The 22335-nt window shown below is 48.1% G+C and overlaps 1 pseudogene; it reads right to left on the bottom strand.

Annotated features, from left to right (window-relative positions):
• The window catches only part of LOC147125014 (uncharacterized), a 51926-nt pseudogene extending 49148 nt beyond the window's left edge, over positions 1-2778 (bottom strand).
• Positions 2779-22335: the final 19557 nt, after the last annotated feature.

The following is a 22335-nucleotide window of genomic DNA, read 5'->3' as shown; positions in this document are numbered from 1 at the left end:
GCTGTCCTGGACAAGATAAACTCTCAAGTTCTCCTGGACAAGTTAAACTTTCGAGCTCTCCTGGACAAGATACACTCTCAAGCTCTCCTGGACAAGTTAAACTTTCAAGCTCTCCTGCACAAGATAAACTCTCAAGTTATCTTGGGCAAATATTTGGGCTTTTGCTGTGTTTTGTGCTGTTGAACTCTTGAGCGCTCCCGAGCTCCCACTGTGTTTTTTGTGTTTAATTCTTGAGTCTCGCTAAAAAATAAAGTATTAAAAAAAAATAATAATAATAAATAAATAAATAAAATTGGGATCATCTTAGGCTTATGGGACGTCAGGTGCCGTCCCTAAAAGGGGGGGGTACTGTAACGGCTTCAGCGGCACTTCCCTCTGCTCGCCGCCTGAGGGCGGTTTTTGAGGCTTCGGTGCGCTGCTGCTGTGCCTTCTGGGCCCCTCTCCTCACCTGTTTCTCGAGTAATTGATCTCATCAGAGTAATTAGGCTAGTTAATAAAGTTGTTCAGTTTTGTCCTTGTCTTGTTTCTCTGTGCCTCTGGCCTCACCTGTGTGTTGTTAATGTATTTGTCTCTTGTCTCATTTGATTAATTATGTCACGTGACCACTCTGGCCTGTATTTAAGCTTCTTGTTTCCTGTCCTCTTTGCTCAGTCCTGGGTTCGCCTGCCTGCAAGTAATAGCTCTTGCTGTGTCTCTGGCGTTTTCGAGTCTCAAGTGTATATCCTTTCGAGTGTTATCATGTCGCTGTGTTTTCAAGTCTCAAGTGAATCTCCTTTCGAGTGTTACCCTGTTTCTATGTTCTCGAGTCTCAAGGAAGCATCTTTCAAGTTCTACCCGGTCTCGAGTCCTTGGATAGGTTTCCTGCGCTTGGGTCCACTACCAAAAACCCTAGCATAACAGCCCCGTGAATGCACGGCCCCGTGACAGGCATACCTTAGAAAAGTGACCTTTCTTGCTGCAATGATTGCAGGTTGCGTTACGAGCAGGACAAAATTTCCTATAATGGAACACACCTCCACAGAAGAAACACTTCCTTCCAGATTACCAAGATGCCACTAGGGCGGGGTCGTCATCAGTGTAGGTTTCTAGGGTAGGGTTGTCATCAGTCAGGTTGGAGTCGTCATCCGTGAGGACTTCCACCCGAGGCCTATCGAAGGAGTCACTAAAAGTGATAGCAGCAGCCCGTGCACGTGGTGAAAGATAGGTATCTGCATTCTTCTTTGCTAATTCCAGAGAACATGCCTGGTCATAGGCAGCCTGTAACTTGAGGGTTTTATTCTCTAACAGATGCTGGCGTATGAAGGGAGATGCAATCCCATTAATAAAGGAATCACAAATTAACTCCTCCTGGCACTGCTCAGCTGTAACAGCTTTACGATTACAATCCTTGCTGAGCCTGCGAACTTTCTGAAGGAATTCATCAAGTGATTCCCCGGGTTGTTGTCGAGTTGTGGCCAGTAGATGATGAGCAAAAATTTCATTTGGGGACTTGACATATAGCTGCTGTAGTATTTGGATAGCGGCGTCATAGTCTACACAGTCTTCGATATAATCAAACACATGAGGGGTACATAATTAGCAAGCACTCGTAACTTGTTAGGAACATTCTCACCACACTCCTCAAGAAAGTTGCTAAAGGTACGATACCAGTGTTTCCATACCTTAGCAGCTGTAAGTGAATTTGGGTCCAGGTCGAGACGGGTGGGTCTGAGTAGTTTCTCCATGATGGATCGAATATTGTCTGAATTCCCTTCTACGGTTCGAGTCGTAGCTGGCTGTTCCCGAAATCACCCAAAGCGTGGAGTCGATATCAAGTTGATTAAATTGATGTTGTAGGAATTGGTAAATTCCTGATGAAAATACTGAAAGCGAGTCAATCAGCTAACCAAAACGATGTTTAATGCAAACTGGTGGAAGTAACAAACAAAAACGCAGGAGAACAAATCAACAGGTGCTTGCTTAATTCTGGCTCCACGAGGGCTGAGAAGGGGAGGCCCCTCAGTCCGACGTCATGACCTCATCACGTTTCCCGCCGTTGGGAACATCACGTGACCCACGTGATGGCGTCATCGCGTTCGGTCTTAACCCTTTAGAGACTGCGCTATTTACATACAGCGAAAGTATACAGATTTAAAGGCAATTATATACATTCGTATAAGAGTTCCGTGGTGGCTCTGCCACATGCGCCCCCCCAGAATTGTCTTTAATAACAAAAGTCAATCGAAGAGGAGGTCGGACAAGCCTGTTTGAATGACTCCTATATTCCCGGAGAGGAATTTGCTGGGCCGTTGATGAACGGGTGGGTGGAGCGATCCAGTCAGGCGTGGTAGCAGTGGGCGGTCGACCACGACGCGGTGGCTGTGCAGTTTCGACTGGTTGTTCGAGGTCCAGGTGCACGGGCTTGAGGCGGTCGATTGAAATGTCGTCGGGCTTGCCACCAATGTCGACCAAAAAGCTCTTGGCACCCACCTGCAATACTCGGAAAGTGCCCGTATAAGGAGGCCTGAGCGGACTGCAATGGGCATCGTGATGGACAAAAATGAACTTGGCCCGCATTAGCTCCATTAGGATGTGGGAGGCTGGAAAACCGTGATGTGACGTTGGAATTGGCTGGAACACTTGGGCTGCTTCCCGGTGAGCTTCCAGTTGGTTGGCTGTGGACCACGGCTTCGTTGGTGACGGCAGGAACTCGCCTGGCACCCGAAGTGGCTGACCGTAAACCAGTTCCGTGGCAGATGACTGCAGGTCTTCCTTTGGTGCCGTACACAAACCAAGCATAACCCAAGGCAGCCTGTCTACCCATGCAGTGCCCTGGAGGCTGGCTCTCAGCGACGCCTTCAACGACCGATGAAAGCGCTCACATAACCCGTTGGCCTGCGGGTGGTAGGCCGTGGTGCGATGGAGCTTGGTGTCCAAACCTAAGGCTACAGCGTTCCAAAGTTTGGACGAGAATTGTGGACCGCGGTCAGATGAAATATCTGATGGGACGCCGAACCGTGCCACCCATGAGGAAATAAAAGCCCTGGCGACATCCGTGGAGGTAGTGGACATCAGAGGAACTGCCTCTGGCCATCTTGTAGTGCGGTCGACCATGGTCAGTAGGTGAGTGAAACCTTGTGATGGCAGAAGTGTCCTAACGAGGTCGACGTTGACGTGGTCGAAACGGCGTTCCGGTACTTCGAAGGTGGCCAAGGGAGCTTTAACATGATGTTGCCTTTGGCTCTTTGGCAAACGATGCAGGTGTTCGCCCAGTCGCAGACATCCTTGCGCATCCCTCTCCAGACGAATTTGGATGCCAGTAACTTTTGAGAAGCCTTCATGCCGGGATGTGAAAGTCTGTATATGGCGTCAAAGACTTTCCGATGCCAGGAAGCCGGAACGATCGGGCGGGGATCCCCCAAGGAGATGTCGCAGAGCAAGGAGGTAACCGCTGCGTGGAAATGCACATCTGTTGGCTGGAGGCAGGAGGAGTCGGTACAAAATGCCTGAGTTTCTGGGTCGGCTGCTTGGTCGGCAGCCATGTGTGAATAATCTATTCCCAGCTGGATGGCCTGGACGGACGCCCGCGAGAGGCAATCAGCCACCACGTTGTCCTTGCCGGCCACGTGACGGATGTCGGTGGTAAACTCTGAAATAAAGGTGAGTTGTCGCTGCTGCCGAGCCAACCACGGTTCGGTAGTCTTGGCCATAGCAAAAGTCAGCGGTTTGTGGTCCACAAACACGGTGAAGTGGCGCCCTTCCAAAAGAAAATGAAAATGGCAGATAGCCAGAAACAGCGCCAACAACTCCCTGTCGAACGTGCTGCACTTGCGCTCATTACTGCGCAGTTGGCGACTAAAATTCGCCAGTGGCTACCACGCGCAGTTGACCCACTGCTCCTGCACGGCTCCGATGGCGTAATCAGAAGCGTCGGTCGTAAGAGCGATGGTGGCTCCAGGCAGTGGGTGTGCCAACATCGTTGCGTTTGCGAGAGCGGCCTTTGTGTCTCTGAAGGTGCAATCCATCTCAGGCGTCCAAACCATGGGTTCCTTTCCCGGTTTTCCTCTGAGGGCCTCATAGAGCGGTTGCATCAGTTGCGCGGCCCTGGGAACAAAACGACGGTAAAAATTTACCATACCCAGGAACTCCTGGAGGGCCTTGATGGACTGTGGCCGCGGAAATGCTGCGATCGTCTCCACCTTTGACTGGAGTGGCAGTGCCCCCTCCGAAGTGATGCAGTGGCCCAAAAAGTCCATCTGCTGCAGCCCAAACTGGCATTTGGCTGGGTTGATTATCAGGCCATGCTGATGGAGGCGGCGAAAGAGGGTGCGCAGATGACTGAGGTGTTCTTCTTTAGTGGTGCTGGTGATCAGGATATTATCGAGATACACAAATAAAAACTTAAGGTCCCACAGCACCGAATCCATAAGGCGCTGGAACGCCTGTGCCGCATTTTTGAGCCCAAATGGCATTCGGAGGAACTCAAATAGGCCGAAGGGGGTAATAACCGCTATCTTTGGAATGTCCTGGGGGTGTACAAGTACTTGATGGTACCCACGGACGAGGTCAACCTTGGAAAAGATCGAATTCCCTGCCAAATGCGCGGAGAAATCCTGGATGTGTGGTATGGGGTACCTATCCAGAGTTGTGACATCATTAAGCCATCGGTAGTCACCGCAGGGCCGCCAACCGCCGCCGGGTTTAGGGACGATATGGAGCGGCGAGGACCAGGGACTATTCGACCGGCGAATAATCCCCAACCGCTCCATTGCGGTGAACTCCGCCTTAGCGGCCGCGAGTTTGCTGGGTTCTAGTCGCCGAGCCCGTGCGTAGACTGTGGAGCCGGTCATTGGAATGTGGTGCTCCACCCTATGCTTAGCGGTCGTGGCAGAAAAGGTGGGCCTGGTTAACTCTGGAAATTCACCGAGAAGGCGGGTGAATTCGTTGGACGTTGGCGAAGCGCAGGAGACCGTGTGCGATGCGACTGAACCTCAAAGGCATGGGATGGAGTTGGACGTGGCGGCATTGATCAGCCGACAATTTTTTAAATCGACCGACAAGCTGTTGGCGCATAAAAAAATTGGCGCTGAGGATCACTTGTGAAATTTTGGCGGTGATAAACTCCCATTGGAAGAGCTGACCGCCGAAACACACCTGGGCCTGCCGTTTCCCGAATGTACGAATAGCACCGCCGTTGGCAGCTTGGAGGGGACAACCGCGCCTCCCAGCCCGGATGTCGAGGACCGAGGCGGGAAGGATACTACACTGCGCTCCCGTGTCGCATAAGAACCACCGGCCTGAGATGGAATTGGTGATATATAATAGCTTCCTGGAATCGCCAATCGCCATCGCGGCCGTGGGGCCTACTTTAGGTTCGGTCTTCCCGTCGCGCTGTTGGTGCTGGTGTTTCTTCGTTGCTTTAGGCTTGAACCCGCAGGGAGGGCGGCAGCATCTGGCCTTCGGGCCGAAACGGGCGTGGTAATAACACCAACCGGATGGTGGAGGCGTCAGGGCGGGGCCCTTCTGGGCGGGATGCCTCGTGGCGGTGCAGTTTTGTTGCATGACGGCGTAAATTGTGTCGGCCTCGGCGGCCAGCGCCACACAATCCGCAGTGTCCGACCTCGCGAGGGCCGCTTGCACCTGCTCGGGCAATTGGCTCAGGTACAATTCCTGAAAGAGGAAACATTGCGGTTCCGAACCAAGGAGTGTGAGCATCTGGCTCATTAACTCCGACGGCTTGGAGTCGCCTAACCCGGGCAGCGTGAGTAACCGCCGTGTGCGTTCTGACTTTGTGAGGCCGAATACCTGGATAAGCCGCGCCTTAAGGGTGTCGTACTTGCTGTCCGCCGGGGGGTTTTCCAGCAGGCTGATGATCCTCGAAGCCGTGGAGCTGTTGAGTGCAGAGACCACGTAGAGGTAACGGGTCTGATCCTGCACTATGTTCCGAAGTTCGAACTGAGCCTCTGCTTGCACGAACCAGGAGGCTGCCTGTTGTTCCCAAAACTGAGGGAGCTTCAAAGCCACTGCGTTTGCTTCCATCACGTCACTGCGTCTCGCTTCCTCCGCAAAGATTGTCCGCAAAGATTCGGGGTCACCACTGTAGGAATTGGTAAAATTCTGATGAAAATACTGAGAGCGAGTCAATCAGCTAACCAAAATGATGTTTAATGCAAACTGGTGGAAGTAACAAAAACGCAGGAGAACAAATCAACAGGTGCTTGCTTAATGCTGGCTCCACGAGGCCCCTCAGTCCGACGTCATGACGTCATCATGTTTCCCGCTGTTGGGAACGTCACGTGACCCACGTGATGACGTCATCGCATTCGGTCTTAAACCTTTAGAGACCGCGCTATTTACATACAGCGAAAGAATACAGATTTAAAGGCAATTATATACATTCGTATAAGAGTTCATTGGTGGCTCTGCCACAATGTAATAAAACTCACTACGCACTTGGTTTGAGCATAAAGCAAGGCTTTAATCAACTTGTTTCAGAACATGGAGGTCTAGTTGTACTTCACTAGTTCCTTGTCTTACAAAATGACCCTGAAAAGCTGGGCCCACGCCCAAGTATTTATACTCCTTGGACGGTGCCACCAGCTGGCCATCCAGCGTTATTTCATGAGTAGTTTCTTGATGAATGATGAGATTTATAACAGCATGCCTCGTCTCTTAGCTCACCCGTCTCCAGTAATACCTAGGTCTCTTCTCAGCTGGGGAATTGGGAAATCCTAGCATTTGTCCCTGGCCCTGGCTCCACCCCTGGGCATCATGGGTCAATGTAAGGAGAAAGCAGAGGTTCCAACCCTTACAAGACTGCCTTGGGAACTCCAGGAGCCGGCGCGCACTTGGCATAACTGGGTGCCTATCTTTCTCCAGTTACGCCAGACTTTCATCAGAGCGATGGGGAGGGTCTGGTGGAACCCTCCAACATTTGAGAGGCCTTTGGTCTCATCTGTTTTAGACAGCCTTCTCATCGCAAACACACTGAGAGAGATGTTCTGTGAAGCGGTGCTGCCTGGCTGTTGTGTTTCCTGCCTGATCAGTTGTGCCTAAATGTTGGAGGATGAACATATGTTACATGCTTTAGGTTTAACAAGTGTTCTCGTAAACACAGTGTCAATGGTTGCTTCACTGGCCTTGTCACAGGTCTGTTGCAAGGTATTTGTGCAGGTGGTTCAATGGATGCATGAAGTACAGAATATAAACCCCTAGAAAAAACACCACTTGTATTGTGTGAATTATAATAAAATCAAAGGTTAGGATTTTACTTCATTGCCTCCATTGCTTGCTATTATGCAAATACAATGCACTGCAGTAATAGGGGCAATTGGATAGGATGGGATTAATGCCAAAACATAGAACAGCACTTCTAATGATATTGCAGAATAAGCGTTACATACCCTACCCTTAGTAACAACAGGACAGATAATAAGTTGAACGCTTTAACCTTGAAAAGAGATGTCGCAAATAGGACATTTTAGATTTATATAAGATGCTTAACATAATACTTTACTGAGAGGGTGGTCAGTTTCGGAAGAGCTTACCAAGGGAAGCTGTAGGAGCAAGTAGCTTAGATAAAACTGAAGGTAAAATTGAAGAATTACATAGAAACATAGAAGATAGGAGCAGGAGTAGGCCATTTGGCCCATCAAGCCTGCTCCGCCATTCAATGAGATCATGGCTGATCATCCAAACTCAGTACCCTGTCCCTGCCTTCTCCCCATATCCCTTGATCCCTTTAGCCTTAAGAAATATATCTAACTCCTTCTTGAATATATTTAATGAATTGGCCTCAACTGCCTTCTGTGGTAGAGAATTCCACAGGTTCACCACTCTCTGGGTGAAGAAATTCCTCCTCATCTCTGTCCTAAATATAGATTGGACTAGCCTAATCAGTAAAAATAATGAGGAGGAGGAATTCCTTGAGTGTTTAAGGGATGGTTATCTGGATCAATATGTCGAGGAACCAACTCGGGAACAGGCTATATTGGACTGGGTACTGTGCAATGAGAAGGGACTAATCAGTAATCTTGTTGTACGGGGACCCTTGGGTCAGAGCGATCATAACATGATCGATTTCTCACTCGAAATGGAGAGCGAAGAAATTGACTCAGAGACTAAGGTCCTGAATTTAAACAAGGGGAATTATGATGCCATGAGACGGGAACTGAGTAGGTCTGATTGGACAACGTTCCTGGGAGGACTGGAGGTAGATAAACAATGGCAAACATTTAAAGATAGAATGACAAAATTGCAAAAATTGTTTATACCAATCTGGCATAAAAGGAAATCTAAAAAGGTGACTCAACCGTGGATAACAGGGGAAATTAGAGACAGCATAAAATCCAAAGATAGGACGTATAAAATAGCCAAAAAAAGCGCCAGAGCGGAAGATTGGGAACAGTTTAAGATAGAGCAAAGGAGGGCAAAGGGCATGATCAAGAGGGGCAAAATAGCTTACGAAAACAAGCTGGCGGAAAATATAAAAACTAACTCCAAAAGCTTTTATAAATATATCAAAAGGAAAAGACTGGTGAAAACCAAAGTTGGTCCATTGCAGTCAGATACGGGGGAATATATAATGGGAAATAAGGAAATGGCAGATCAACTAAATGCATACTTTGGGTCAGTCTTTACGAAGGAAGACACAAAAAACCTCCCTGGGATATCGGGAAAAATAGGGACATTGGCAAAGGAGGAACTGACGCAAATCAATATCTCTAAGGATATGGTGTTAAGGAAGCTAAAGGGATTGAAGGTGGACAAATCCCCAGGGCCTGATAACATGCATCCTAGGGTACTGAAGGAGGTGGCCCTAGAGATAGCGGATGCACTAAGGATGATTTTTCAGAATTCATTAGACTCGGGAACAGTGCCGATGGATTGGAGGGTAGCTAACGTTACCCCACTATTCAAAAAGGGGGGTAGGGAAAAAGCAGGTAATTACAGACCTGTAAGCCTTACATCAGTTGTGGGCAAAATGCTGGAGTCCATCATTAAGGATGAAATAGCGGAGCACTTAGCAAATGGGGACAGGATAGGACAGAGTCAACATGGATTTACAAAGGGTAAATCGTGCTTGACTAATCTATTGGAATTTTTTGAGGGAGTAACTGGTAGAATAGATGGGGGAGAGCCAGTAGATGTGGTGTACCTGGACTTCCAAAAGGCCTTCGATAAGGTCCCACATAAAAGATTAGCATGGAAAATTGAGGCTCATGGGATAAAGGGGAAAGTTTTGGCGTGGATAGGGAACTGGCTGTCAGATAGAAAACAGAGAGTTGGAATAAACGGCTCATTTTCTGAATGGCAGGCAGTAACAAGTGGGGTACCACAGGGATCTGTCCTGGGCCCCCAGCTGTTCACAATTTACATTAATGACCTGGATCAGGGAGTCGGATGCAGCATTTCCAAATTTGCAGACGACACTAAACTAGGAGGGGGGGTGGGCTCAGAGGAAGAGACCAGGAAGCTCCAGAGCGATTTGGACAGACTGGGCGATTGGGCGGATAAATGGCAGATGCACTATAATGTGGACAAGTGCGAAGTTATCCACCTTGGGTGCAGGAACGGGAGGGCAAATTATTATTTAAATGGCAATAGATTGGGAGAGGGGGAAGTACAGAGAGACCTGGGTGTTCTTGTACACCAGTCACTGAAGGCGAGCATGCAGGTGCAACAGGCGGTCAAGAAGGCAAACGGTATGCTGGCCTTCATAGCAAAAGGGTTAGAATACAGGAACAGGGATACCTTGCTGCAGCTGTACAGGGCACTGGTGAGACCACACCTCGAGTACTGTGTACAGTTTTGGTCGCCTCATCTGAGGAAGGATGTTCTTGCCATGGAGGGGGTGCAGCGGCGATTCACCAGGCTGATACCAGGAATGGCGGGAATGACCTATGAGGAGAGACTATGTAGTTTAGGGATGTACACACTGGAGTTTAGAAGATTGAGAGGGGACCTCATAGAAGTGTATAAAATTCTGACAGGTCTAGACAGACTGGATGCAGAAGGAATGTTTCCCTTGGCGGGTGAGAACAGAACTAGAGGACATAGTTTAAGGATAAGGGCTAAACCATTTAGGACAGAGATGAGGGGGAATTTCTTCACTCAGAGAGTGGTGAACCTGTGGAACTCATTGCCACAGAGGGCAGTGTACGCCAGCTCATTAAATATATTTAAGAGGGAATTAGATATATTTCTACGGGCAAAAGGGGTTAAGGGTTACGGAGAGAAGGCGGGGACGGGATACTGAATTAAAGGATCAGCCATGATCTCATCGAATGGCGGAGCAGGCACGAAGGGCCGAATGGCCTACTCCTGCTCCTATCTTCTATGTATCTATGTATCTATGTAAATGGCTTACCCCTTATCTTTAGACTGTGACCCCTGGTTCTGGACTCCCCCGCCATTGGGAACATCCTTCCTGCATCTAGTTTGTCCAGTCCTGTTAGAATTTTATAAGTTTCAATGAGATCCCCTCTCATTCTTCTAAACTCCAGCGAGTATAAGCCCAATCGACCCAATCTCTCCTCATACGTCATTCCTGCCATCCCAGGTATCAGTCTGGTGAATCTTCGCTGCACTCCCTCCATGGCAAGAACATCCTTCCTCAGATAAGGCAACCAAAACTGCACACAATACACAAGGTGTGGTCTCACCAAGGCCCTGTACAACTGCAGCAAGACATCCTTGTTCCTGTACTTGAATCCTCTCGCTACGAAGGCCAACATACCATTTGCCTTCTTAAAGGCCTGCTGCACCTGCATGCTTACCTTCAGCAACTGGTGCACAAGGACACCCAGGTCTCGTTGCACTTCCCCTTCTCCCAATCTATTGCCGTTCAGATAATAATCTGACTTCCTGTTTTTGCCACCAAAGTGGATAACCTCGCATTTATCCACATTATACTGCATCTGCCATACATCTGCCCAATCACCCAACCTGTCCAAATCATACTGGAATCATTACCTTGAAGAGAAACACATTATTGTGTATAACTGCTGGGACAACAGGAACATGAACCAGCTAGCCTTATTCTATGTTTGTAATGGAGAAAATAAACCTGAGAGAGTTCACAGTTGTGGCTTCTTACAAGTTTTCACTTGTGTTCAATCAACTCTGTCGGGAAATGCAAATAACTTATGTTGCGGACATGAAAATCCAAATTATGCATGGTCATTTGGAGCGAATAGGCTAAATGTGCTGAATGACTTTTACCTTTCCACAATTTCTTAAATTCTCATGTAACAACAAGAAAATAAGTCACAGGTTTGAGCTTGTAAAGGATAAGTTCAGGACAGACACTTGATACAGTAATGGGTAGGGTTGGAATTATAGAAGGATGAAATCAAATGGGCCAAAGAAGCTTCTTTATCCAAACCTATCATGTGATATTGTGACAGCTTTAGATTCAGTCCAGCCAACCGATGTGCAGGCCTGTCCTCATGATTGATTAATGTGACCATCATGATAACTTTGATTACTATAAACTCTACCTGTACTCATGTCAACTTACTAATTCTGTTTAAGTCTCAGCTGTCAACTGTGTATTTGCTTACCTTAGCCAAGCCATCAGGAATTATCAATGTGCACATGCTTGACAGTTGTGACATTCACATCCTAGGGTGAAAACTGAAATGCTCCATTAATAAGATACCCAGGGACTCCTTATGTATAGTCAAATTTCAATCATTGTTTTAACATCAGCACCTAACAAGGACCTTGTGTTTCACATTCATAATTAAAAAGAATATTATTTAGATTATTTATTTTTGATGTATGGCAGTTTAATCTTGGTGAAATGAGTATTACCTTCTCTAGAGCCGGCTCTAGGAAGTCTTGCTTTGTCCATTTTTATTCTTCTGATGTTAAAGTGTGAGTAAGCCATACATGATATTGGTGTGCTTACTTTTTTATCAGTTCTGACAGAGGATCCCACCTGAGTTGTTAACCTTTCTTTTCCACACCCTTACTAACTGACTCTGCAATTCTAGTAGTTTCAGTTTTAAATTCAGATTTCCAGCACTTGTGATTCTTCCGTTCATCTTCTTTGTTTCAGACGAGCGCAAACACTGATACTCTTAAACATTCGACACAATGGCAGTCAGGTGTGGTAAAAGATTCTGTTTGCAGCCATTCTACAGGCATTTGGAGTGACTACAAAATTCTCCTAGTGTTGCTGTGACAATGACGTTATTTTAATGGTTCACTAGCCACTCTACATTGCAGCACCACTGGTAATATAGTTATGCTTGTTTTTTTTTAATCGCATGACTACATGTAGATAGTTTCCTTTGCTTCTGACATCTACTGATTATTGTATTTGATATTGTCTTAAAGGCAGAGGCCAGAAGTAACAGCTTTAGAGCTACATTACTTTAAGAGAGCACATTTTGGTTATGGGAAGAGCTCTCAGGAGGATTAAAAGAAAAAGAAAGACTTGCATTTATATAGCGCCTTTCACGACCACCGGACGTCTCAAAGCGCTTTACAACCAATGAAGTACTTTTTGAAGTGGAGTCACTGTTGTAATGTGGGAAACGCGGCAGCCAATTTGCACACAGCAAGCTCTCACAAACAGTAATGTGATAATGACTAGATAATCTGTTTTTGTTATGTTGGTGGAGGGACTAACATTGGCCAGAGCACTAGGGATAACTCCCCTGCTCTTCTTCAAAATAGTTCCATGGGATCTTTTACATCCACCTGAGAGAGCAGATGGGGCCTTGGTTTAACATCTCATCCAAAAGACAGCATTTCTGACAGTGCAGCAGTCCCTCAGCACTGCACTGGAGTGTTAGCCTAGCTTTATGTGCACAAGTCCCTGGAGTAGGACTTGAACCCACAACCTTCTGGTCAAAGGCGAGCGTGCTTCCCACTGAGCCACGGCTGACACTAATGGGCAAGTGATTAAGTACAAAGCGGAGCTAGAAAATAAAATAATACAAGAAAAATGGATTTTTAGACCCATTTAAGGGATATGGAAAGAAAATATATGAGAAAAAAGAAAGCTCTGCAAGAGCTCGAACACGGTGCTTAAATAAGACAGTAAACACTAGCCTAAAGGCCAAACAGAATTTTAACAGATGTAAGGAAACAAAATGTAGTGAGGACTGTGAGTCATATGAAAGTCAGTTGAGGATTGCTAAAAAAAGAGATAAGAAAGGCAATCAGAACTGCAGGGATCCAAATAATGTTTTTAAATGAGGCTAGTGCTAGACAGTTTATAAAAGATGAGGGCTTTTCTGCTATTCATTAATTTTTAGCAGAAAAGTGAATGCAAGTATAAAAAAGGAAAAACCACTTTATACTCAGTTCTGCTTTTTCTGCAAAAATACTGACTGGTAGAAAATATTCCTCTGTGCAAGTCATTTAAGGGCTGAGCAGGGAAGCGATGTGTTAGAGGATAACGACACATATGGAGAAAAGATTCTCCGCTTTAGTCTTCGGAAATGAGAACTGTCCAGATTGAGATATTTTGTCTCAGGAATGTATAACACAAGGAGGGACCAGCAAAGTGTGTATCATGAAGAATCTCCGCTAACTAAGGGCTTAAATTTACTTGCAACTTCTGGTGAGTGCGGGTCTTAAAATGAGCGTACCAGCACTTTTGATGAGAAGCCAGGTGGTGGTCCTGGTCTGGAAATGGAAGCTGACAGACGGAGCCAAAATACAGTAACATCAGTTATTTTGAAATATAAAATTGCGTGACTTTATCATTCGAACAACAATCACAGCATCGTCTACAGGCACAACAGATATTGCAGGTAAACGTGGACACTCTTGAAATGGAAAACTCCATTAGGATCAGTCGTCTTAGAGGTTTCCACTGACTTTTGAAATGGAATGTGGTGACGCACCTACCATTTTAATGTATTAGAGATAAGAACATAAGAACATAAGAAATAGGAGCAGGAGTAGGCCAATCGGCCCCTCGAGCCTGCTCCGCCATTCAATAAGATCATGGCTGATCTGATCCTAACCGCCAAACCACTATCACAGAACCATCTCCTGAATCTAACAGAATTAGACACATGAAATAGGAGCAGGATCAGGCTACACGGCCCCTGGGCCCGCTCCGCTACCCACAGGGCCATGACCGCTCCGAACCTAGACTCATGTCCAAATTCCTGCCCGCTCCCCGTAACCCTTAATTCCCTTTACTTCTAGGAAACTGTCTATTTCTGTTTTAAATTTATGTAATGATGTAGCTTCGACAGCTTTTTGGGGCAGCATATTCCATGGACCTACCACCCTCTGAGTGAAGTAGTTCCTCCTCATCTCAGTTTTGAAAGAGCAGCCCCTTATTCTAAGACTATGCCCCCTAGTTCTAGTTTCACCCATCATCGGGAACATCCTCCCCGCATCCACCCGATCCAACCCCTTCACAATCTTATATGTTTCAATAAGATCGCCTCTCATTCTTCTGAACTCCAATGAGTAGAGTCCCAATCTACTCAACCTCTCCTCATATGTCCATCCCCTCATCCCCGGGATTAACCAAGTGAACCTTCTTTGTACTGACTCGAGAGCAAGTATGCCTTTCTTAAGTATGGACACCAAAACTGTACGCAGTATTCCAGGTGCGGTCTCACCAATACCTTGTACAACTGAAGCAATACCTCCCTATTTTTATATTCTATCCCCCTAGCAATGAAAGCCAACATTCCATTGGCCTTCTTAATCACTTGCTGCACCTGCATACTAACCTTTTGAGTTTCGTGCACCAGGACCCCCAGATCCCTTTGTACTTCAGTACTTTCCAGTTTCTTGCCATTAAGATAATAACTTGCTCTACAATTTTTCCTGCCAAAGTGCATAACCTCACACTTTCCAGTGTTGTATTCCATCTGCCAAATCTCTGCCCACTTACTTAGCCTGTATATGTCCCCTTGCAGGTTTTTTATGTCCTCCTCACTCACTACTTTCCCTCCCATCTTAGTATCATCTGCAAACTTTGATATGTTACACTCGGTCCCCTCCTCCAAATCGTTAATATAGATTGTAAAGAGTTGGGGACCTAGCACTGACCCCTGCGGAACACCACTAGTTACTGATTGCCAGTCTGAGAATGAACCATTTATCCCAACTCTCTGCCTTCTGTTAAATAGCCAATCCTCTATCCATGCCAGAATATTACCCCCAATCCCATGATTTTTTATCTTAAGCAATAATCTTTTGTGTGGCACCTTGTCAAATGCCTTTTGAAAGTCTAAATACACTACGTCCACTGGTTCCCCTTTATCCACCCTATATGTTACTTCCTCAAAGAACTCCAGCAAATTTGTCAAACATGACTTCCCCTTCATAAAACCATGCTGACTTTGTCCTATTAAATTATGATTATCCAAATGTCCTGTTACTGTCTCCTTAATAATGGACTCCAAAATTTTACCTACCACAGATATTAGGCTAACCGGTCTATAGTTTCCAGCCTTCTGTCTACTGCCCTTTTTAAATAAGGGTGTTACTTTAGCAGTTTTCCAGTCTGCCGGGACCTTTGCCGAGTCCAGGGAGTTTTGGAAAATTATTACCAATGCATCCACAATCCCTACCGCCACTTCCCTCAAGATCCTAGGATGTAAGCCATCAGGTCCAGGTGATTTATCCGCCTTGAGTCCCATTATTTTACCGAGTACCACTTCCTTAGTGATTTTGATCGTGTTTAGCTCCTCCCCCCCTTTAGCCCCCTGTTTGTCCAGTGTTGGGATATTCTTAGTGTCTTCTACAGTAAAGACTGATATAAAATATTCATTCAGTGTTTTTGCCATCTCCATATTTCCCACCATTAATTTCCCGGTCTCATCCTCTAAGGGACCAACATTTACTTTAGCCACCCTTTTTCTTTTTATATAACTATAAAAACTCTTACTATCTGTTTTTATATTTTTTGCTAATTTACTTTCATAATCTATCTTCCCTTTCTTAATCAATCTTTTTGTTATTTTTTGCTGTCTTTTAAAGTTTTCCCAATCCTCTATCCTCCCACTAGATTTGGCTACCTTATATGCCCTTGTTTTTAGGCACTATATCAATGCAAGTATTATTCTAACTCACTGTGGAGGAAAAGTGGATGATTTGTACACCCAGAAGTGCGAAGTAGGACCAGAGTCCACATCAAAGCTTCAAACCTGGAACTGAACGATGATGTACAGTGAGAGCTGGAAGGGATAAACCACCACGTGAAGTTCATTATAACCCTCCCCAAAATTTAAAAAATGCAATTGGGTACATTGTGAATGTAAATGGTCATAGAAATGGTGAACAGGAAATTCACTGAAGTACATAGAAATATATAAATATAGAAGATAGGAGCAGGAGTAGGCCATTCGACACCTCGAGCCTGCTCCGCCATTCAATGAGATCATGGCTGATCATCCAACTTCAGTACCCTGCCCCTGCTTTATCCCCATATCCCTTGATCCCTTTAGCCTTAAGAAATATATCCAACTCCTACTTGAATATATTTAATGAATTGGCCTCTACTGCCTTCTGTGGTAGAGAATTTCACAGGTTCACCACTCTCTGGGTGAAGAAATTCCTCCTCATCTCTGTCCTAAGTGGCTTACCCCTTATCCTTAGACTGTGACCCCTGGTTCTGGACTCCCCGGCCATCGGGAATATGCTTCTTGCATCTAGTCTGTCTAGTCCTGTTAGAATTTTATAAGTTTCGATGAGATCCCCTCTCATTCTTCTAAACTCCTGCGAGTATATGCCCAATCGACCCAATCTCTCCTCATACGTCATTCCTGCCATCCCAGGTATCAGCCTGGTGAATCTTCGCTGCACTCCCTCCATGGCAAGGACATCCTTCCTCTGAGAAGGCGACCAAAACTGCACACAATACTCAAGATGTGGTCTCACCAAGGCCCTGTACAACTGCAGCAACACATCCATGTTCCTGTACTCGAACCCTCTCGCTACGAAGGCCAACATACTATTTGCCTTCTTAAATGCCTGCTGCACCTGCATGCTTACCTTCAGCGACTGGTGCACAAGGACACCCAGGTCTCGTTGCACTTCCCCTTCTCCCAATCTATTGCCATTCAGATAATAATCTGCCTTCCTGTTTTTGACACCAAAGTGGATAACCTCGCATTTATCCACGTTAAATTGCATCTGCCATGCTTCTGCCCAATCACCCAACCTGTCCAAATCATACTGGAGTTTCTCGGCATCCTCCTCACAGCACACACGCCCACCCAGCTTTGTGTCGTCTGCAAACTTGGAGATATTACATCTAGTTCCCTTGTCTAGATCATTAATATATATTGTGAATAGCTGGGGTCCTAGGACCGATCCCTGCGGTACCCCACTAGTCACTGCCTGCCACTCGGAAAAAGACCCGTTTATTCCAGCTCTTTGCTTTCTGTCTGCCAACCAGTTCTCTATCCAAGTCAATACCTTGCCCCAATTCCATGTGCCTTAACTTTACACGCTAATCTCTTATGCGGGACCTTATCGAAAGCCTTCTGAAAGTCCAAATAAACCACATCCACTGGCTCTCCCTTATCTATTTTACCAGTTACGTCCTCAAAAAATTCCAGTAGATTAGTCAAGCACGATTTACCTTTTGTAAATCCAATTTGACTTTGTCCGATCCTGTCACTGTTTTCCAAGTGCTCTGCTATTACATCTTTTATAATGGACTCTAGCATTTTCCCCACTACCGTTGTCAGGCTTACTGGTCTATAATTCCCCGTTTTCTCTCTACCACCTTTTTTGAATAGTGGGGTAACATTAGCTACCCTCCAAACATTTAAATTCACCTTTTGCACATGTGCAGTGTTTCTTCTTCCTCCAGTTTCAATAACATTTCTGAAACAGTGCACATTCCATGTTATTTTTAGTGCCTACATTTTGCCAGGTTATTGACTGCAAGAAATATCAATACTCACAATACCAGTAAATACAGCAATATTACAGGATATATGCTTTATAAATATATACTAGAATCTGAAGCTTTAATTTCATCATAACAAGTGCAACTAATCCTTTCATTATAACTTTTGCAGTTTGCCAAAAAAATTATGTTGTAATTCTTCCTGGTGACTGCTGGTTGCCTGTACCAACATGCCTCAAACTACTGCCTCAGTCCTTTTATTATAATGCCATCTTGATAAGATAGCAGGGAGTGCCATTATGAAATGGGATTAGATTGTTTGTTAATTGGATATCAATGTTTAAAACAAGTGATTCCCTCATCAACTCTTCATGACTTCATGGCCTAGAAATTCAGTTGGTTGCGCCAGCCGGTAGCGCCTTAGGAGGAGTAGATGTCGGGCACTAGGCGGCTAGCGGCCGGGCGCAGCGCGATCTGCGCCTCTCCCCAACTTCACTCACGATTTAGCGGCGGCGCAAAGTCTTTGCGTGCGCTCAGCTGCGCGCGCAGATCCTGACGTCATTTCCTCGTGCAACGCCCTTTGTACGCCCCCAACCGGAAATTCAGTCACGACGCCCCATTTTGCGCCTGGCACCCCTAGCGACTGGTAGAGTGGAACGGTGCTCAGTCGATGCGGGGCGCGGGGGGCGCAAATTAAAGGGCACTCCTCCTGCACTATAAAAGGCTGCCATTTCGCAGCACTCCTTCTTGAGAGACGGATCTTTGCAGAGAGACCAAGGTAGAGAGCTTTCTGCTTTGGCTCAACACTCGGACAGGTACTTGTGGCTTCAGGCCACAGCTTTCCACTTGTCTTTGGCTCATTGACATATCATTGTTTGCTAACATATTATGGGGGCTGCAATGGGTGCAAACGCTGGCTTTCTCCATTGCATCCAAAGGGCTCACAGACGCCGTGAGAGAGTGGCAGCCCTGGCTAGATGGGGAGGGGGCAACAGGCGTCGGGAAAGGAGGCCTTACCCACCCAGGGTATACCGCCAGCAGTTCTCCTATCTCAACATGTCTGACGAGCAGTGTGTTCGGAGGCTGCGATTCCGAAGGGAGGTGGTCACAGAGATCTGCCACCTGCTTGGCGGTGATCTGCAGCCACAGCTAAGGAGCAGGACGTCTCTGTCGGTGGCAGTGAAGGTGACGGTGGCTCTCAACTTCTATGCCACCGGCTCCTTCCAATCCGCTACTGGGGACATTTCCAACATCTCCCAGATCGCCGTGCATTGCTGCATCCGCCAGGTGACCAATGCCCTTTTCAAAAGGAGACGTCAGTTCATCTCCTTCTCCATGGCCCTTGCCAAGCAGCAACAGCGTGCAATGGGCTTTGCAGCATTCGCGGGCTTCCCCATGGTGCAGGGCGCCATTGACTGCACGCATGTGGCTTTGCGGGCACCTCTGGAGAATGCCGAGGATTACCGCAACCGGTAGGGCTACCATTCGCTCAACGTCCAGCTGGTGTGTGACCACAGGCAGCTCATCCTAGCTGTCAATGCCCGCTTTCCAGGCAGCAGCCACGATGCCTTCATCCTGCGCCAGACTTCTGTGGCAGACATGTTCCAGGCCCAGCCTCACCCACGAGGATGGCTTGTCGGGGACAAAGGCTATCCTTTGTGTACCTGGCTGATGACCCCGCTCCGTGCGCCCAGCACCCCTGCTGAAGAGGGATACAACGATAGCCATCAAGCGACCAGGAACATCATCGAGCAAACAATCGGCGTCCTGAAGCAATGGTTCCGCTGTCTGGATCGTTCCGGTGGAGCCCTACAATATTCGCCGGAGCGAGTCTTCCATTTCGTGGTCGTTTGCTGCATGCTGCACAACCTGGCTATCCGCAGGACTCAGCCACTGCCACCAGAGACTGGAGGACCACCTGAGGAGGAGGAGGAGGAGGACCAGCACAGGAGGGAGGCAGAAAGTGCAAGGGCCGCCCGTCGCCGGCTTATTGAACGTCGGTTCTAGGCCCCCTCTCAGGGAATGGCTTGTGCCAATGTCAGCAGATGAATGTAGCCACTCCACAAGCCCTCAGCCGAGCAGGGCAACCAGGACTTGACAAAAAAACCATGCACAGTGCAATTTAAGAACATTAATTTATTGCAAACCTCTGCCCTTCCCACATTACAACCTCATGTGGAGAAGCCCCCTCCAAAAACACAAAACTAACAGTCTCGGCCTTACAAAAACAAAGAAAGACACCAGTCTCGGCCTTACAAAAACAAATAAAGACACCAGTCTCGGCCTTACAAAAACAAAGAAAGACACCAGTCTCGGCCTTACAAAAACACAACTACACCAGTCTCGGCATTACAAAAAGCACCAGCCATTTGTGCAGACCTTCTACTTTTTGCCCTGCGAGGGCGATGCCTTTCGCATCCTTGCCTGGCCCCTGCCCGCCCTGCAGCTCCTCCTCAATGGGAGCCCAGTGGCTGCAGCAAGGCTGGGGGAAGGCTGCTGAGGGTCAGATGGCGAGATGGCAGATGCCCTTGGGGGTCGGCCTGCACCAGCTCTGGCCCTGGAGGGGCTGGCTGCTGACTGCTCCAATTTTGCTTGGGCGGCAGCAGTCTGTCCAGCGGCTCGTGGCAGCTGCAATGGTGGAGTGGCAGTGTCGGCTGCACGAATGGTGCCAACCTGGCAGATCGCAGGTGCTCGCTAGTCGCCTGATACATTGGCACTCGCACGGGCCAGCACTGCAGCATGCGCAGCAAAGAGCTGAAGAACAGACTGCTGGGCTGCTGCTGCGCGGCGGGTGCCCTGGCGATGCCTGGCTGATCCAGCGAGGGTGGCAGCAGTTAGTGCCCGTGTGGCCCTGGTCTGTGTCCGTATGACAGCAGCCAGTGAATGGACGGCACGACTGAGCACTTGGCTCGAAGCCGCCTGTGCTGCCGCGAAGTCCTGTAGACTCCTGGCCTGTGCTGCTCCAAATTGCTGCACACTCCTTGACAAAAACTCAATGGAGTCAGGCATCCTTGCCACTACAGCCATGAGCTCATTGTGCCTGCGCTCAGCCTGGACGGCCATTTCCTCCAGGAGCCGCACCTCCTCTGCGCTGACCGTCGCAGGACTGGAGGCCGCACTCACCCTCTGGGGAGAAGTCTGCCGAGCTTCCCCACCCCTCCCGCGTTGCTGCAGCCCGCTGGGCCCCGGAGCTTCACTCTCCTCCGACCCTTCCCCCCGGCTTCCCTCCAGGGAAGACGTGTCCCCTTCATCGCCATGGGCTGGCGCAGCTGAGGGTGGCACTGATGGGCCGGCTTCCTCTTCCTCCTCCTCTAATTCGGAAGCGCTGACAGTGGCAGCTTGAGGGCCCGCCTCCTCACCTGGCGATTCACCATCTGAAAGCAGGAAGGCACAAGAGTAGCTTTAGAGTGAGGACAGGGCAGCAGCGAGGGAGGCATGAGTGGTGCCATTCACTGCATTGGTCGGGCAGTGGCAAAGGATGCTGATCTGAGGCGCAAGTGGAACGAGAGAGGTCAAAAATGTGATGACCTTACCATTGGTGCCCAGAACAGGGTCGACATCTCCACTGGCGACGGGGCCAATCAGCCAGCCTGCCATAATGCGCTCCACACGCTGGTCGAGGTCGGAGAGCTCTTTGACGTCAGGACGGCCTGCCCCGGTCTCAGTTCGTTTCCGCCGGTTGTGCTCCACCTTGGCCTGCAAGAGAAAGGACGGCCTCTAAGTACAGTGTGAAGCCCTGATCTTGTCTGCACTGCCTCCCATGGTTGAATAGCTTGTACAGTGTGAAGCCCTGATCTTGTCTGCAATGCCTCCCATGGTCGAATAGCTTGTACAGTGTGAAAAGTGCTGAATGTGCAAGTGATTTTCATGCCAGTCCCATAGCTGCTGGATGAGGGCTGGCCATTAGGGCTTTCAGGTCCCTTTGCCCATAAAGTTAGGTGCACATGCAGGGATGAGGAGGACACTGGAAAGGGTACTCACCCTGACAAGCCGAGTGAGGTCGTTGAACTTCTTCCGGCATTGCACAGGAGTCCTGGCAACCACGCTGTTGGAAGACACCCTGTTTGAGACCTCCCTCCAGGCTTTCCGGTAGGCGCTGGGCAGCGGCCTCTTGCCACCTTCTGGGAACAGAACATGGCGCCTGCGCTCCACTCCGCCAACCAGCAGCCTCAGGTCACCGTCGCTGAAGCGCTGCGCTCTCTCCCTGGCCTTCTCCATAGCCCTGGGCGTTGTGCAGATGAAGCTGAACTGGTCAGGCCTAGGTTGAGGGCTGCAGTGTGCAGGGCGTGGCAGGCAAACAAATCCACCCACCCCCTTTAAGAGCTGACCGGCGCCAGAGTGTCTGCCGTCAATCAACAACTCGCCGCACCGGCGCTGCGCCCGGCCTCGGGGGTATCGCTCTGTACCGCCGGCTTAGCGCCTAAAGATAGTCGTGCATCGCCTGTTTTAGCGCAGCAGCAACCTCTTGGGGCGATGTGACTGAATATCGGCGAAGGTGGCGCGACTTT

The sequence above is a fragment of the Somniosus microcephalus genome, chromosome 1, assembly GCF_052327205.1.
Source record: "Somniosus microcephalus isolate GS21.2 chromosome 1, FLI_Smic_1.0, whole genome shotgun sequence".
Classification (NCBI taxonomy): domain Eukaryota; kingdom Metazoa; phylum Chordata; class Chondrichthyes; order Squaliformes; family Somniosidae; genus Somniosus; species Somniosus microcephalus.
Note: the sequence above shows the minus strand (reverse complement) of the source record. Positions and strands in the feature narration are given on the sequence as shown.